Source organism: Phasianus colchicus, chromosome 2 (assembly GCF_987193195.1).
Source record: "Phasianus colchicus chromosome 2, bPhaCol1.hap1.1, whole genome shotgun sequence".
Classification (NCBI taxonomy): Eukaryota; Metazoa; Chordata; class Aves; order Galliformes; family Phasianidae; genus Phasianus; species Phasianus colchicus.
Genome location: NC_143437.1, coordinates 47217684 through 47231367, shown reverse-complemented (window position 1 = coordinate 47231367; position 13684 = coordinate 47217684). Strand labels below are relative to the sequence as shown.

General features: G+C 37.6%; 1 protein-coding gene across 4 annotated transcripts in view; it reads right to left on the bottom strand.

The window, feature by feature from the left end:
• Positions 1 to 13684, bottom strand: part of SASH1 (SAM and SH3 domain containing 1) — a 523157-nt gene that overhangs the window by 316469 nt on the left and 193004 nt on the right. The gene's annotated exons all lie outside the window — the stretch shown is intronic.

Below are 13684 nucleotides of genomic sequence, written 5' to 3'. Positions count from 1 at the left end.
CACAAATCATAGAAGACAGCTTAACTTACTTTCAAACAATGTCACATCTGAATTCACATAGGATGGGAGCAGCGGTTTACCTCTTATTGTGGCATCAAAGCTGGATTTTACCATTAGTTGACCTGGTAGCTTCTTCAACCACGCAAACTGAAAACCCCTTCTGCTCCCTAAAAATCTGCAAAGCTCACCAAGTTGCATTTAACGGCAGAGTCATACATACACAGCAAGCTTTGTAATGAAAAAATGACAACGGCAAGCTAGCTTTGGAAAGATGCCTATCAGGTTTTGTGGGCTCTATTGTAGGGAACACAGATTTGACTGCATCTGTCACTGCCTGACACTGGCTCTCAGCAGCCAGGCTCTGGCAAGGTAGATCACATTGACTTTTACTGGCACCACTGCCTCTGCCCTGCATCACTTGTGTAATTGATCACTTTGGCAGAGGATGCCATTTTGCTAGACTCTATCTTCAAGCTCTGCCACTGACCTTTCAATTTGTCTTGAGAGACTAAATTTCATTTTTTTTCCCTTATTTATTTTAACTTCCAGACTTTCAGGCAAAGACTTGTTTCTGCACTGCCTTGGTGTGTGTGCTTTAATGTCACACCCACCAGTGTAAACCCCACTGCCAGAGGCAGAGGACCAGTCATTGCTTCTGTTAACAGGTTCCTTCAGGGCAAACTCAAAACAGCAGAGCAGGCTGCAGCAGGGATACAGAACCTCACACTGATAGCAGAACTGCCCCTTCAAGGCCAACAGATCATGTTTTATCCGGGTGGACTGAGAGGAAGCACGTTGATAACATCAGCTAATTGGACAGCCAGGCTGAGCTCCAGGCAGGCACTGGGGCAGCAGGAGCTGGTGAGCGCGCTGCTGGGGCTCCTTCCTGCGGAGCCACGGGAGCTGCTCGGGGCGCTGACCTCTCATGCTGAGTAGGGTAGCAGCCAACTAAAGCCTGTCTGCAGGGCTTTGCCTCAGCAGCATATGACAGCTATCAACAGCTAAGATATTTTCTGACATCTTTCTTACCCAGCTTCACTTTTCTTTGTGTAGGCTGTTGTGTTGGGCTTTGTTTTTTTTTTTTTTTTTTCTTTTTTTCTTCTTCTACTATCTTAAATATCTGAGCTGGGCTCCTTACATAAACTTTCATCACACGGGTGCAAAGAAGGAAAACTGAATGAAACTTAAAAGAAACACGGGATTTTGCGAGTAGCTTTGATGTTCTCTAGCTTTTTATTTATAGAATACAGATTAACTTCCTTTTGTTAACATCTATTGTTGTTTTATAATGGGCGCTGCAAATGCTTTGATAAATGGATTGAAAGAAATTGCTGCAGTTCCTGCTAAGTGCTGCAACTTGCTAAAAAGTGGGATCTGTAAAAATGTGGTTTAGGCTGAAAAAAGGAACAAGAAAATTTCATCTGATTTTGGAATAAGGCAGTTACTTTGGAGCTGAGCTGTGGTTTTTTTCACTCACATGTAATCCCCTCAACCTAAGCCACATTTCCACATCAGCCAAACACAATCACTAAGTTTACTCTCTAGCTGTTTACCCTTATTTATATCACTGTGTTTTTCTGATAAGCCTTTACACAACCCCTGTTCTTCTGCCTGTTGCATCTCAATTATCTCTTTATAGTACATATGGTGGTTTTGCTTCCAAGGTGGATGTCAGACTATTCATTAAAAACGTACTTGTTTGAAACATGTCTATTATCATCTCAAAGGTGGTAAATATCCACTCTTCCTAGGATGGCTGAGAAAAATTAGTCATGAGATGTTTTATGAAGGAAACTGGACATGTGCACTCAGGCTGTGGCAGCTGCTGCTGATTCCCTCCTTATTTCCTCCCAGACACATCATGTTTTTACACTGGTTTTCAGTTCAGTACTTTCATACATGGATAGATAACCTGAAATTCAAGTGGAAAAGATCTAAAGCATCACGAATGCTGAGCACCTAATTTGCAGTTTAAATGGAATTTAGTTATCCAAATCCACGGAGGATGTTTCCAGACTTCTGGCTGTCCCCACTAGCCATATCCAAACAAATAAATGACACAGACATGACCTCAAGGTCTGCCTATGGATATGCATTAGTTATTTATAGCAAAAAGTCTGAAGGTAGTCATAGATAAAACACCCTTCTCTTGCTGCATATATTCAAACAGTCATTGGGGAAATGACAAAAATGATTTTGCAGTAGCCTGCAGAGTAGCTCCATCACTCTTCCTTTTGATCGCTCATTTTCTGGTCTCCTCCATCTGCATTCAGCACAACAGTGCAGATCCTTTCACCCAGCTGAGATGTCCTCTTGTGAGGCAGGTGATGTGCATTTGAGTTCTCTCAAGCAATGGAGAAAACTGAAGTCACAGCTTGAGAGCACTGGATGAGTGCTCCAGCTGCCAGGCTTCAGCCAAAGGTCAGTAACATTAGCGTGCAAAAACATTACACTGACATTTGTGCATACTCAAAAAGGACCATTTTCAGGGATTAAACCCAGATTTGAGATTACGGATATTAATCTTTTAGAGTTCCTAGTCTGAGTTCAATAGGTTATCCTCCAATTTGTTAAAAACATCCTTCTCCACAGCATAAATTAATAAATATCCTTCTCAAAATGAACTTTTCCTCAAATCTGTATGATATTATGTCTGTAACATTTTGCTATTTGTTCTTCCTACTACCTGCAAATGCAACAGCAGTATGATAGGCACTCCACCATATAAAGATAACAATTAATAACATACACTTAATATTGGATTACTTCCATTTTACATCTCTTGTGTATTTGAAAGAAAAAATCTCTGGTTCCAGTCTAGTAAATTACTCTCATTTAGTTGATCTCTTCTGCAAGGTGACTTCAGAGCAGAAAAACATCATCTTTTCCTTTCCTTTCCCCCACCCCCATTTGTTTTTAGGCTCTTTAAAAAATTCAGGGATCTTTTCTGGAGAACCTCTCATCTAATTGGCCAGGTCAGTAAAAGGCACTGAAGAAATTAGCTTACCCCTTTCATTCAGATTTAAAGCTATGTCGTATTCATGTTTTAATGATTTCCAGTGTGGTGTTGCACGAAAAATATTTGGGGAATTGGACATGCTAGTTAGCTGCCATTCTTCTCCTCTTTTCAGCTGCTTCCTGCTCTTTCCTACGAACAGAATGTTCTCTTTTCATCTCAGCTTTTTAACCCCAAGGACTTGAACTCTATTTTTAGCCTTTGTATCAATTTTCAATTTAATGCATTTAAAGGGCTTATCACAGATATCTAAGACCTTGGAAGTAATTAAGTCCTACTATTTTCAAAGTACACCAAAACAATTTGTCATTGCATGTAAAATGGTATAATCGAGTAGCATAAATGTTTTCAGGCCAAGTCTTGCTATGAATTATTTAGTTCATCTCTCCTAATTAAAGACCTATCGGAGGATTAATGTCTCATAACCTGACAAACTACTTTACTAAGTAACAAATTATCCATATAATGACCTCAAACTAAATTTATATAACTCGGCAAGTAATTTGCATAAGTATACAAAATCCACTGAAATAGAGAACATACTTCCTTGCTATTCAACACATAGATATTGAATCTTCTATCAAGGAAGGAATTCAGAACAAATATAAATTTAAACCGTGAAAATAATCCACTGTCTGCTTTTTTTCATCATTTATATAAACATCAGTTTATAAAGTTTGTTTCTATGAATACAGCAAAATGACAATTCTGCTGTGAAATGAAAACACAGATGCCTTCATGGAAATATGACTTGTATTGCTCTGTAATGCATGCAACATATATGTTTCCTGGTTATGAAATTTACATTATAAACCTGCAGCATATGCTACACATCTGAAACCAGTTATGAAAAGAAAATGTCAGTGGTTCATTAAGGCAGTGATAGATGAAATACAGTCAGTTGGGATCAATAGAAAACAATTGTCCATCTGCATGTATGGAGGAAGGCTGGATGAAATCAAGAGGGTGTCTGTGCTTTCACAAACAAAATGTTCTGAACTGTTGCATTGCTAAGTATCAATAATTCTAAATATTAACAGTAATAAAAATGGACTAAATCCAGACACTGGCTCTGTAAACTCCCCCTCCATTTCCTAGGGCCCTAGGCTGCCTCTGTTTCTAGGACTGAAGGCCCAGCTTCGGTCCAGACAGTGGTGGAATTGTGACTTTGGTTTCTGAGAAAATCACTCAAATGGGAGAAAGAACTATGTGAACAGCAGAAAGAGAAGAACACAGAAATTACAGATAGGGTAGAACTGTTGAAATGGGGCTTGTTAGTAACTCGGGAATTTAAGAGGGACAGGTACACCAACACGGCAAGGCATAAACTCCTAAAGGAAGAAGCCAGGGAGTCTACTCAAGCATGCTGTAAATCACTGGGCCATGGGTCTGATCCACTCGTGATGTCCATGAAACTGGTGGCAGCTGGCAGGTTGGCAGCCCATAGACTTAGTGCTGGGGAGCCACAGAAGCCAACCCTTCCCCATTGGCACGTGCTGACTGGAGGTGAGGGATGCTTAGCCTGATAGCTAACACTAATGCTTGTGGACCGATGCTTAGCTCATTAAATCCCACCTATTTTCTGTGTGCTGGATAGACAATAATTGCTTTATACTTCATGTTATAAATAACCTTTACACTAAGTCCTTCTGTATCGACTAAAACACCTGGAAAAATGGATCCAAACTGGCAAAAATACCTGCCTCTTTTATATTTCTTTTCCAGAATGCATTACCTATTTCTCTGAGGCACAGGAGATCAGTCTATGGCTGGAAAACTTCTAAGTTCCATATTTCCAGACTATAAGCCCAATTACACCATACTTCTGGTTTCTTTTGGCCTTGCTTTTGCCACAGTTCTCTCTGTGTTAACAAGAACAAAATCTTTCCATTTGCACAATTTTCAGTAAAATGAAAAACAAATGTCAGTTATTCTTGTCTCCCATCACACATATCCCAGAGCAACTGGAGACAAATTCTGCAGATTTTAGGAGGGGACATGAAGAAATATTTTACTGAAGATAAAATGTAAAGATAGAAGGATATGAAATCCTCCAAATCCATAAAGAACAAGACTTTAGTACTCATCCCAATAATAAAAAGCCACGCAATCCAAAGCAGTGAAATTGAAGTAGACAAACAGTTCTCCCTGACCATAGGTTTACCAAGTCTCTGATTTCTCTAAATTTGCAGAATTGCTTCTTAGGAGTGGAAAGCCCCTCAGGCAGTAGAACTGATGCTTCAGAAAATCAAGTAATAGTTATAATCCATAAACATTAGTAAACCTAATGGAATGGTCTTTAAGGTTTGGCATGTTATGCTGTTCAATGCACGAATTCCTATATATAATACAGGGTTTTCAAAATTTCTGTATAAAAAATGGAAAAGAAGAAAAATAGCTGTGTCATATTCTAGACATATGAAGAAAGCATTACAAGCTGTTAAAGCTATCAGAAATTTCAATTTTAAAGTCAGAATAATCACAACACATAATATGCTGCAATTTCTCTTTGAGTTAATACTCAATTAAGTGTAGAGTTTAACATGAAAAATTACAACTGGCTTTGTATTATCCATTCTATATTTAGGAATGTCTATGCTATAAATCTATATTTAGAAACCTCTGTTCTTCAATGCTATAAATAAAAAATCCCTCCATCTTTAGAATGCAGAAAGCATTAGCTTTACCTCAGGTGTATACTCTGTTTCATATAAGTTATGTGCAGGCTCAGGCCCTTCTATGGTATTAACGAAAAAAAATAAATTTCAGGGTTCACTTCTTTTAGGTTCTCACTCTTCAGGTGTATCACCTCTGCAACATTTTCTCTACTCAGACTAAGTGTTTTAAGATGTAGTGGCTGAACAGCCTGTGGTTTGGTTTGGCTAAGCCCAGTGATGAAAAGCACACCTGCTTTGTCAGTTGGCAGTTAAAACCTACTTCTGGCATATCCTGCTCTATCTATGTTACTTCTACCTTATTCCAATAGTTCCCATGATGTCAGTTCAGCTTGGCACACGGCTCTTAGTTTTTCTGATTCCTGGCCCTGGACGGGAAATTATAAAGCCTAAATCTGGGCAAATGTAATGTGCAAATCCTCCTCAAGCTCCCAGCAGCTAGTATAGCTGGTGGCCTCAACCTAGTGATACTCCAATGGCACACGACCTTCCAAGCCAGAAAAGAAGGAAGACTTGCCAACAAGTAGTACAAGGAGGACTGAAAAAAAATTGATGGACTTCTCTACTATTTAAAATATTCCACAGAATCACCGAATGGCTTGGGTTGCAAAGGAACTCAAAGATCAACAGATTCCAACCTCCACGCCACAGGTATGGTTGCCAATTGCTAAAGTTGCCCAGCCAACCTGGCCTTGAACACCTTCAGAGATGGGGCATCCACAACCTCTCTGGGCAGCCTGTGCCACCACTTCACTGCCCTCTCAGTGAAAAAATTCCAGAGTAAACACACAGAGTTGTACAACTGGTTTTCTTTAATATGGAAATTGCACATGAAACACTTTAATGGAGTGTTCGGAAGACAGTGTTGAATGTTTGCTTCTGCAATTCTGGAGGGCACAACTTTTTAAAAATAATGGAAAAAAGTGACAAGACGAACTTGTGTGTTTTCTACTGAGAGTTGCAAGGTCAATGCTGATTTAATTGAGGTCTGGGGAGCAGAGGTTTACACAGAGGTATAAAAATAGAAAGCTGCTACAAGGAGATATATTCTCATGAAAATTTCAATTTAATCAATATGAAAGCTACATATTTGAATCAAAAATGGCAGGGAATCCTCAAGGACTCTTCTTACAATGAGCACAGATAATCTTAAAACAGCCTTTGATAGTCAGAGAGATCATTTTGTGGCTTTGAAAATGTTGAAACATCTGGGAAAAAAAAAAATCAATGTTCCTGGGATCTTTATTTTAAATTAATGTCAGGTAGTGATATTTCTGAAGTAGTTTGGGTGCTTGGGTGCTAATCTGTTTCTTCACCAATAATGCTTTACTTAGGGATGCTTTGAGTTCTCTAACTCTTAATGAAGATACTTGAAGAAACACAAGGCACAAGTCAAAATATTACCTTGAATATCAGTTTGTGCTAGAGAAACAGGTTTAGTGACTGTTTCTCTGTGAGTCTCCCTTTTTCTTTTTTTGTTTTGTGACATGTATTTTAATGAAGGTCCTGACTGATTTTTCTAATTTAAAGGCTAAAAAAACCAACAACCAACAAACAAACATAGGTACTCTACTGCTACTGATGTATTCAAATATTTCCACCACTTCAATCATCTTGGTTGAAAGCGTTATACAAATTTGCACTAATATCAGAGCTGCTTTCCTCTAAACCCATTTTATACCAAATTGTATGAGCCTAGATAAAAGCAGACCTTATATTAGTACTTAAGATGGTCATCTGAATACCGTGAATTTTGTATGAATTTGACATCCAGGTTTTTGAATAATAAGAATAAGTACACATACATAAATATTTTATTACATGTCCTGTATATATTTACATTTATACTTTCTATTCCATTCAATTATTACATTTTCAAATATGAATAAGTGAAGACCTTGAAAATAATAGGATGATGTTTAAAATTATCTGAGCCTTGTGAATGACAACATCAAGCACACTAATTTATTTACAAAAAAAAACATTTTTACTTTGCTTTATTTACATCACAGTTTATTTTAGAATGCAGCAGCACTGATAATCTTTTTGAAGGGATATGTGCTCAAAATCCATGACTCAAAACACAAGCTCTTTAAAATTAAATAACTGTCAGGGGGAATGTGTAATAAAATGAACATTAAAAACAATTCTAATCTGATTCTGAGCTTATTTATGCATTTTCTTCCCTTGTGTGGAATAATTGGATATGCAATTTACTTTGGATTTATACTTAGATTTAATCTACATCTAAATAAATAAATAAAAAGATTGCTCAATGGATTTCTGAGGTAACTAGAAAATCAGCCCAAGTTAAATGACACTTTGGTTTGGATGTGTCTTTTCTATACATATACACACACACACACACACACACACACACACACATAGAGTTATTTATGTGACTTCTAGCTGGTCAACCACTTTGTTTCCTTCTCTGATGATGACACAATCATTTCTGGGTTCCCTCAAAATGAGGCTGTTACATCTTCCATACCAGGAAGCAATGAAGTGATAGGAAAAAGCTGCGTCACCATCGATCTCTATTCACTATTACAAGTTCACTATTACTCGTTACAAAGTCTCAATTTATTTTTAAACAGAATATATTCTACCTAAAAAGATATCTCAGAAGTGGTAAATAATTTATAAAGCATAGGAATGTTTCTGGATGCTGATAACTAGATAATAAAGAAAAAGGAAACAACCCCCAAAAAACCCAACAAATAGCCCTTTGGAATTACACTATGTTCAAGGCTTAAGGGTCACTGACCACTAGAGGTCTAATGATGGTAGGACAAGACAGATGGTGAGAGATTTTAGTTTGACTGTTTGAATAAAATCTGCTAATACTGTCACTGTGACAGGATACATAAAAACTCTGACTTGATTATGAGAGATAATGTGGCTACAACCTGAAATGTCAATTAGAAGGTTGAAAGCATCTTTACTCGGAAAGTATCACCAGATTTAAAATATGACTAGCAGTAAGTAACCTATCTTTCAAAAAAAACTACCAACTGAACCTTTTCACAGCCCCAGAGGCTAGTCATGAACTTTCATGAAACCAGATCTGAATGCAGCTCACACACTTTCTAAAAGGTAGTTGTATAAAAAGATAAGTAATGACCAGACTGAAGACCACCAGGCAAGGTCTCTCCCTCTTCCAGCACAAAAACAAATTTCCTACTGCACCATAATCTTTACACGAGACCAATTTTTGCTACCAATCAGATCGGGCTCCCCCCTCACATTTTCTCTTGTCCTTTCACATTTATCAATTTAGCATAACCCGAGAGATTTATGAATCAAGTTGTTTATTTACTCAATCACAGCCTCTTCTTGTAGAAGTTGAGACCAGTAAGTAACATGTGAAGAAACTGCATCTGCTCTGGAGAAGCAACAGAAATAAACGAGGTTCAGAAAAGTTAATCTTCCACTTATGCTTCTCTGTAAACATGAAGTCATGCACAGTCCATGTCAGCCACAAAGGCCAATTGGGAAAGTCTGATGTCTCAGCCTCTCATTTTGGGGAATGTTTGCCTGAAAACTGTGACGGGGCAGTGTGGTGGTGGGAACAATAATAAGAAGGGAAGACCCAGATACCCATTTTAATGACTTCTAAGAGTCAACCAGGAGTCATAACATCATATATGCAATAGATATAATTAACAGCCATATTAAGAATCAAGTATTCATTGTCCACTACAGAACTGGTTAAGATTTACACTTTAACTTGTAACTGAAAACTAATGCTAGAGTTGTTCCAGATTGCATGATTTTGACTCTGGATGAGATGGACAGCAAAGGCCTAGAGGAATATTCCTCTATCTATTAATATAATTTTAAGATTCTTATATTGGGCAAAGGTCCTCTGAATATCTCTGATGTTAAATTGCCTCTGGTGGCTCTATCATCACATCATGCACCTCCTCATCTGCTCGCAGAATTATGCCCTTCATTGTAGTAGTGAGAAGAGTGAATGCCACCAGCCATCCACATCTGCCTACTTTACTGGTTCTGCAGCAATAGAATAAGCTAAAGCACTTTTATTTATAGCAGTCTAGGCACAAATAAACTGAAAATTGGTTACTGTGGAGATTGGTGCTCTCTCTCAAAAATATTCATCTCTTTAGTGCCCAAATTCTGTTAAATGGAGAAATGCCCCTTCCTGGCATGTCACACATCTTTACAGTCCTCAGAGATTCCACACTTTTTTTTTTTTTTTTTGCATTTAACAATATGTGAAATTACACAGGAGCTTCTGTAGAAGGACATTAAACAGAAAAATTGGAAGTGAAACACGTAGAAATAGGAAGCAAGTCATCCTCTTGATCCTTAATCTCTAATTGAACCTTACTCCTACCCCTAAAAATAATGTTAAGTCATGTAGAATATTATAGACATGTCACATAATAAAAAATAAAATCCCTTTAAGAATTTAAATGGCAAGAGCCTTAAGCAGCTGACAATAGGTTTCTCCCCGAGAAACAACTCATCTAGACAGAGGAGTCAGGATTACTGGAGCTAACTGTCATGCAGCTCTGTGAACTCTCTACGTTTCTGTTAGCTGAGGGTATTGGCCCGTGCTGACCTTCTGTACTCTGCTTGAGGCAATCACATCAAACTCCCTTTCTGATGAGCCAATGTGAATGGCACTCTGCTAATGACTCTCTCTGCCACATTTCAAGATTCATGACAGTTCCATCCAAAGGAATTATGGACTCCATATCTTTGCCCGCAATTAATGAAATCCTTTCAGTTCAAAGACCTTTAACTTCAATGCTAATTCAAAGGATATCAAAGTAATTGATAGTCTGTATGAATAAATCTGTGTGCTTTAAAATACTTAACCTTCAAAAAAAACCCATCAATTTATAATCGTGGTGCCTTAAAATGCTGAGATCACTAATCAGAAGAAATTCCTCAATATTACACACATGGATGGTTAAGCTATGGTAGGAAAAAGAGTTAATTTCCAGATCAGCTGATTTCCTAGAGGAAACTCAAACAAGTAACTACATCCTGCCTCTTCTACACAGGACCTCTTACTTGACCACTGCTCAGAAAAATTTCAGCTCAGTGTGAGTTCCATAGTTTGCATTTCCTGTGCTACTCTTGATTAAGAAAATCCAAACTAATTAGCATGTAACAGCCAGCATTAACAACATATGCTGGGACTTAAATGAACTCCTAATTTATAAAATGTTCTCAAGGATGCTGTATTATTGATTAAAAATTAACATTTTCTCTCGACAGAGCAATTAGTGAAAATGTAAGTTAATGAATATTTATAAGACTAAGGTAAAAAACTTGATCATACCCTGAGACACTGACAGTTTGGACTTAATAGCAGGCAGCAAAATGCCTGCAAGGAGATCTTTATATTATGTTTCCAGGGCAGAAGTTTGTTCATTGCAATCTGTTTTACAGGTGGAGCTGAGAATGTAGAAAAGGGCGCTCTTTCTCACAAAAGCCAACAGGCAGCAGCAGTAGCACCCAGTAAAGCACTAGAAGTCAAGGCAAGCAAACTCCTAGTGCATATTCCCAAGTGTTTGTCATCAGAAGTAAAAGGTCAAACTGCCAAGCTAGCCAACACCCCAATAAAATCAACAGCAGGGCTGGTTACAGCTTTGCTGTTTCTGTTCAGAAAAACAGTATCTGCATGCTGCATTGCTTTATTAAATAGAACTCCTTTGCTGGAGGACAAAGCTAAATATTTTACTGTAAGATTGTTCTGCCCTTCAAACTTAATAACAGCAGCTTATTTTTATGAGCTGTTCAGCTAGCTATGTACTTCACCCCATGCTCATCACAACTACAGTTAGGACTTTTTCTTAATATTAATCATCTCTACACCACTTAATCCTTACACAGAGCAAACTGGACTGGCAAAAACAAAACACCCTTCAAGAGCCAAAGCACCATAGAAGAGGGTTTGTTTTTAATGGTCTATATTTTTCTGGAGCTATTAGAGCTTGTATAAATTTTATTTTATTTTATTTAATTTCTCTTTAACTAATAGTTTGTATGTGTAAAAATAGAACGAAAAGGAATCTTGAATATAGGCTGCAATCTTATCTCCCCTCCTTTACTAACTTCACAACACTCTTTCTCTGAATTGAAGCCTCTATTTCACAGCAATTAAAGGTTGGATGCTTCTCCAAAAACCAGAAAAAAAAGAAAAAAACAGAAAGCCTTTATCACCTTTTTTTTTTTTTTTCCTACTTTTAGATGTAGACCTTGATTGCAGAATGGCCGACTGTAGTATTACCAATGACACATGAAATGCTGAATGACAAAAGCTCAGTACATTGTATGCATATCCTGTTTTCAACTTCAGCAGACCTTATCAAAGAATATTACTTCATATTTCCTCATTCTCATGGAAACAACTGATTTGGTTCTTGGTGGACTCGGTTTTAGCAAGTAAGATTTTTCTTCCCCTGGCAAACATACTGAACTCAAAATTAGGGAGGAATATCTCATCTTCTACTTCATTTGGATAGAGAAAAACTGAAGACTTGTAGAACAAGGCTGAGTATCCCCATGCTCCAGTTTGAGAGAGAAATAAACCTCCTGTTAATTCAGCTAGAGAATTAATCAGTGAATTATGTGTTTCAATAGACATCATTCACATGTGTCAGAGTTGTTACACAAATTGCTACGTGGATGAAGTTAAATTGTCCAACATGAAAAACAAGATCTTTTTGAAGAGACCCCAAACCCATATCCCAGCACAGGCTCCTATGTTCTTTGGAGAAGGCACTGCGTAGGTTAAAGAAGGGAACTCGCTGATATTGCCCTGCTTCTCTATTGGGGAGGAGTGGTATTTTGCCCACCCATTTCAGATGTTTTATTCTTAAATGAAACAGTGAAAGAGAGGACAGAATGGAAACCAAGGAGGCATATGTGCTAGTCCTATGCTGTTCTAATTCACCAGAGCTTTAAACTTGATCTTTTAATGGAGTCAGCATGTGTCACGGTATTACTGTTACTTAACTATGTGATGATCATCAAGATAAAATGGAATATTAAACATAGGTAATAGACACTCAAACATTTTTTAGCATGTTAAGTCAGAACAACAGAGGAAATATATAAGGGCCAGCAACTTCCATCCACAAGACTTCTGGATTTCTATAAAAATCTTTCTGTACATGTTTTTTGTAACATTTGTGGTATAAACCCCTTCATGCATCCATACCTTGTTTCAAGTGGAAACTACACTGCTCAGTAGAACACTTAATCTTAAAGCAGCATGGATCAGCAAAAATCTTTCGCTGACACTAAATCATGGTAGAAAAATAAAGTTTAACAACTTCCATTAAGCATTTTAAGTTCTAGTACTGATTACACATGGCCTTTGCCATCATGTCTAAATCAATCAGGGCCCGTGTTCTTAGCCTTCTCAGTTTAAAAAAAAGATAAAAACAGTTTTATGGTTTCTTTTCTTTGAAAATCTTGGTGATGTTGACACAAAAATGAGGAGCCAGGAAAGGAAGGTGTTTATCGCAAACAAAACAAGAAAACACTCAGGCAGCAGATGAACACTCCAACAGTCAAGTAGTTCAAGGCATGATTTACTACTGTGATAATTAACAACATTACAACCAAATCAGGTATAAAGCCAAGGACATTCTGTAAACATGCTCAAAATGAACTGAGCAGAAAAGAACATGATTAAGCCTACCACTGTTCAATATGTCCCACAATTGCCAGGATACACAACCATAGTGTCTGTCAGTTTGGTTTTGAAAGGAGATTACCACGTGTAAACTACTGGAAACCCACGACATCAGTTCTCTGCAGTTCCCTATGAATTCTAATGAAATTACAAACATGTTTCTTGAAAAAGCATGATACAGTTGGCAAGTTAAAGCACCTGTTTTCAGAAGTGCTCAAGAGCACCTGCTTTTTTAAGTACTCCAAACGAGCTGTCGCAGATAGCATTGCAATTAACTGGTAAATTTGCAGGCCTCCTGTTTTCAATGTT